The sequence below is a fragment of the Amblyomma americanum genome, chromosome 8 (genome assembly GCF_052857255.1).
Source record: "Amblyomma americanum isolate KBUSLIRL-KWMA chromosome 8, ASM5285725v1, whole genome shotgun sequence".
NCBI classification, from domain to species: Eukaryota; Metazoa; Arthropoda; class Arachnida; order Ixodida; family Ixodidae; genus Amblyomma; species Amblyomma americanum.
Genome location: NC_135504.1, coordinates 50,563,859 through 50,569,738, shown reverse-complemented (window position 1 = coordinate 50,569,738; position 5,880 = coordinate 50,563,859).

Below are 5,880 nucleotides of genomic sequence, written 5' to 3'. Positions count from 1 at the left end.
ATTAGATTTGTAATGGGGGAGTAATTACTCACTGGCATTCACCAAAACGCAGCCATACGGCTACAAAGAAAAGCTACACAGCTTTCTCAGAAACTTCGCAGTTAAAGAAAACTTCATACTGGTCTAGGATTCGAGGTTTGAACCCGAGACCACGGCTTCAACGGAGGAGCTGCTCTACCAACTGAGCTAACCGGGACAAAAGTTTATGGTAGGGCGAGAGCGAATTGATATATGACTCGAAGGGGGAAGAGTGTGTGTCAAATGCTTAGGGGAATCGCCCAAGGTGGAGTAGATTTGTAATGAGGGAGTAATTACTCACTGGCATTCACCCAAACGCAGCCATACGGCTACAAAGAAAAGCTACAAAGCTTTCTCAGAAACTTCACAGTTAAAGAAAACTTCATACTGGTCTAGGATTCGAGCTTTGAACCCAAGACCACGGCTTCAACGGAGCAGCTGCTCTACCAACTGAGCTAACCGGGACAGCAAGCTTATGGTAGGGCGAGAGCGAATTGATATATGACTCGAAGGGGGAAGAGTGTGTGTCAAATGCTTAGGGGAATCGCCCAAGGTGGAGTAGATTTGTAATGAGGGAGTAATTACTCACTGGCATTCACCCAAACGCAGCCATACGGCTACAAAGAAAAGCTACACAGCTTTCTCAGAAACTTCGCAGTTAAAGAAATCTTCATACTGGTCAGGGATTCGAGGTTTGAACCGGAGACCACGGCTTCAACGGAGGAGCTGCTCTACCAGCTGAGCTAACCGGGACGGCAAGATTATGGTAGGGCGAGAGCGAATTGATATATGACTCGAAGGGGGAAGAGTGTGTGTCAAATGCTTAGGGGAATCGCCCAAGGTGGAGTAGATTTGTAATGAGGGAGTAATTACTCACTGGCATTCACCCAAACGCAGCCATACGGCTACAAAGAAAAGCTACACAGCTTTCTCAGAAACTTCGCTCTTATAGAAAACTTCATACTGGTCTAGGATTCGAGGTTTGAACCCGAGACCACGGCTTCAACGGAGGAGCTGCTCTACCAGCTGAGCTAACCGGGACGGCAAGATTATGGTAGGGCGAGAGCGAATTGATATATGACTCGAAGGGGGAAGAATGTGTGTCAAATGCTTAGGGGAATCGCCCAAGGTGGAGTAGATTTGTAATGAGGGAGTAATTACTCACTTGCATTCACCCAAACGCAGCCATACGGCTACAAAGAAAAGCTACACAGCTTTCTCAGAAACTTCGCTCTTATAGAAAACTTCATACTGGTCTAGGATTCGAGGTTTGAACCCGAGACCACGGATTCACAACCCTTGGTCCACAGGTTAGCTTGCACGCTTGGTCCCGACATTCCCAGGGGGATTCGCAATTGGTTCCATCCGAGCTGGTCAACCCGGACGCCTTTCCGCAATTAGAGCTGTCATCGGACTCCGGCGGGGTGCTTCCGCTGTGTGCGACTGCCCGCTCGGCCCTGACTTTCCCTGGGGGATTAGCAATCTCGATTAGCAAACGCGGCTTAAATTTCATGCCGATAACCGTTCGTTGGGGTTCGAAAATCTGGCCGCCGCTATCCATCGGTCATTCCCATTGTTTCCCTACTTGACAAGACTACTATTTTTCAAGGTTTGGTCGCGTCGCGTCCGGCGTCTGTCACCGGTTAGCATAAAGTTTACTGCGTGTTGAACGTTGCGCAAGCTTGTGCGTCGATAACTAAATATAAACAAAACATGACTACACCCTTCGGTAAAAGCAGCACTCTGAAGACTGAAGGAGATTCGGTTATAATACGGATTTTAAAAGCAAGCTTATTTTGCCTGCAGAGATGATGGTGACCATTGTATTTCTGGATAGCTGACGAATCATACTCATACACTTTCTGCTGCCACTCAAAAAGATAAAAAGACACTACTTCTTAGAGACCAAGAAAAAAATGTCAGCGGAAAGAAAACCTTTACTTATAGAAGACGAAACGCCGTCTTACAAATAGATCATGCAATAGATCTTACGAAGAGATATATCATTAATATTGATTGCGCGTACAGTTCAATGCTCACCCCTAACTTCCCAGATTTGGTCCCGTATCATTGCTGCTTCTTTGGCTAAACTTGAAAGCGGTCAACGGGAAGCAGCTCACACCCAGTGAATATACTATCACTGCTCTCAATGACTGCTTGGCTGTCTTAGCCAGAGCCTTCTTTGCCTTCAAAAATAAACTTTGCCTTTAAAAAGACTATGTACTTAAACGCAAGACTAATTTATGATGCTTTTTTACCAAACCGAACAAATTCCCTCTGCATTGGTAAATTATGATGATTGCTGATCCAGTTTACAGTATAATGGTACTTCAGATGAACAACCCAACAAGCGCTAAAAATGGGCCCATAGAAAAGTGAGACACAGAGCAAGCACCAGCCAACTATGCGGCACATAACCCTCTATACAGGAATCTACGCTAATTAGGCGTTCGCTAGCCGTGGTGAATACATGTACGGCCCTTGATTGCAGTAGCGGCAGCCGGTGCGATTTTACCGGCAGATAAAATCCTCTCGCCAGTCTATTTACTCTTCACGGATGGGTATAAACATGAGAGCAACCTTCACGTTTAATGAGGTCACAACATCCTTGATTGCAGTAGCGGCAGCAGGTGCGATTTTAACGGCAGGTAAAATGCTCTTGTATTTATTCTTCATGGATGGGTTTAAACATGAGAGCAACCTTCACGTTTAATGAGCTCACAACACCGATACGGGATGCGATTTTGTCTCTAAATGTTCATACTGAAAATAAGAAAGAATATTCTGACGGCTTGTTATCAAATGAGAGCTTTTAGCGCACCTGCGGTCGCCAAGCGCAGACCTCCATTCCAGGTAATTAGACTTGTTGACAAAGGAAGGCTCTGCGAAAAAACAACCGCCGAACTGTGCAGAAACACCCGCCAATTATAAAGTCAAGGCTATCAGGAACAAAAATATTTTCCACTTTCCATCTTCCTTAGCTGCTTATGCCTAGATGCCACACCATTGGCTCGGCAACGAAATGACGTTCAAGCGACGTGATTGGAGGACGCTGAAAAACGGATCATGTCGTTTCGCCATCGTTGCTTTTTAAGGGGGAGCCTATCCTCCAATCCTCTCATTGCGGACGGCAACGGCGTGACACCATGCGTTCTGCAACGATTACGAGCATCGCTCTCTGCATCCTGGCAACGGCCACACAGAAGGCACTGCTGGCTCCTTTGAGCAATGAAGTTTCCGATGAGCTACACGAAGGTATTGCTCGCCCTTTGCTCTTGCTCATTTCTGCTTCCTAGCATCAGTTATAAATACATGGTAATAAATAAATAGCATCCCTAGATGCTACTTCCAGTTAACCTAACTGGCGTTATTCAGAGGCAGAAAAGATAAGGCGCAAATGTACAAAGCTGGCCTTCATAGGTACAATGGAGCAGCTCTCTTCTATGGTATCCGTTATCTAGAATGCCTGGGCTATAAACATCGTATTCATCTCTATACGTGCAGTTTGCGTGACGCTAATTCGTACATTTGAAGAACGTCGAGAGGGCCGACATCTAGCAAAGGAACATGCCTCCAGAATTGTAAAATCCAGTTCCTTCTTGACTGAAGCACGTGAGCGTTTTCTCCGTCGCAGCTACCGTGCCATAAATAAAACGCGTGCAAAGAAACGTTGCGCGTACGCCCCAGCACAGGCTACGAGGGGAACATCGTGGGCTTTTAACGTAGCTAAACCGAGGAGGACGTGGGAAAGCTTTTGCTCACAGATAGGAAATGATGGACACATTGGCGCGCAATGCACAGCGCGACAGGGTGTTATATCTTAAGACGAGGCGTGATCTGCTTTGGCGATAGCATACTGCTATCGTGCAGAGGCCACCGTATCTGATCTGGTCACGCCGCCGTGGGTTGGAAACCAAGTCACCGCAATATTGATTTTATTTTGGCAAATTGGCCAAAGTCAACTTCAAGGTTATGCGAGCCACAAGATTCTTGGTTAGGTTTGACCACAGTGGGTTTGACAGTAGTGGTTTCGCTCTAAAAAACAAAAGCAAGAATAACTGCAAACGAACCTTGTACTAAACTTCTTAAGGAGACCCGACACTCTTGGGTAAAGGACGCCAACGAAAGCCACGACTCCTTTTAAGACCAGAGGCTTACCTGGAAGGCGCCGGTTGGTGTGAGCTCAGAAGCGGCCTCCACCACCCAGTTACGATTCACCGTCCCTGCCAACTGCAAGTGCATCGCAAGAAAGTGCAAGAGTGCAGTCGGCAAAGGGCCGTGCGCAAGACTAGGGGATAGGGGGAAGTGAAAGAGGAGGCCTCGAAAGCAGTCCACCGGAACCTCATGTCCAGAAGGTACCAGTTGCCCGGCTCTCTTCCTTCGGTATCCGCACGTCTGCTTTCGCGGAGATGGTGTGAGCTGAGGAAGTTCAACGCCAAGAACTAAAGCGGGAGGCAATAATGCGTTCGTGTATAGAAAGCGAGAAACGTTGGCGTTGAGTTCATTGCTCTGATGTCTTTAGTCACAAGCCCAAGTTTTGCTTTCAGTTTAGAATTTGGCCTTCATCTTAGTACGTTCTTCAGCCATCAGGGCTCCTTCTTTAGCTGTTCTGGCAAGGGAAATTTGACGAGGAAAGTAGTTTTGAGAGGCGTTATTCAAGTTTTTCCGAAAACTATATTTTTGGTGGTTTGCGTACCTTCTCGGGAATTAGAACGCAAATCATAAGAAAAAAAATCTCTTCACAGATGTTAATAAATGGAATTTACATAGCTGATATCAAAATCAATAGCCTAAGCTCATTCTTGCATTTCCTAATATTAAGCCGTTTATAAGTGGAAATTTATCGCATCGGCAAAGAAAAACATAAGAAGCCTACTTTTTGTACGAAGCGCATAATTTTGGTACCTCTTGTGTAAAGCAGTGATTGCTACGTTCGTACAAATTTTCAGAACCTTCCATAAAGAAGATGTAGGGCAAGCTACCTCTAGAATATTCCTTCCAATTGTAAAGCTCTAATTGTTATTTGAACCGCAGTAGGAACAACGTTTGAAAACCATTTTCATAGTCCACCCTACCTAAAACAACATTTTGTGTTGTCACAATGCCTGCCACAGATGATCCGCATCACGACGCGTATAATTGAATTTTGTTTTTTCCCACCAAATTTACAGAATTTTTAAGACGCAACTCCCGAATCTGTGGGAACTAAATACGTCGATAGCTGCATGAATATAATAAAGCGAACAGTGTCGCCGTATGTGCTAACAGCAGCGGTTCGCATTCACCTGCTTCCGATACGAATATTGCCCTGTTATTTAAGAACGGGCACTTTTTAGAGAATTTCCTTTGCGGCCACTTCTTTTATGCATAATGTGGAATGAAAGTCTATAGCACGTATGAAAAGATATGTGGCTGCACGGTGGCATGTTTGCACTCGTCACATTTTTTCATGATTACACATAAAAGTAAAAAGAGCCGAATGCCACCTCAGCGTGTGTAGTCTGAAAACGTAGGATAATAGCAGTAGTGTGATTTTCGTCTGCGGCTCACGTGTCCTGGAGAGTTCTAGGACTAATTTTACGGCTACTTAAAATTTGAAGCTGCTGCGACCAAAGCCGCTTTCTAAAGGAGGGCTTGCGACACATGAAACGCTCAAAGAACACTTCAGTGATTGGCAAACTAAACAGGTGGGAATTTCAACTTCGCGATTTATTTTGTGGGGCTCTTATGTGCACGTAAAGTGGTAGGCGGAGCTGAATCACGCATTCGTTTCACAATTTCGTCATTATACGGGATTTGTAGGCTGTTGTCATTTCTGTAGAAGAACGTGCTCAGAACTTGCCATCTGAATATGCAGGCGTC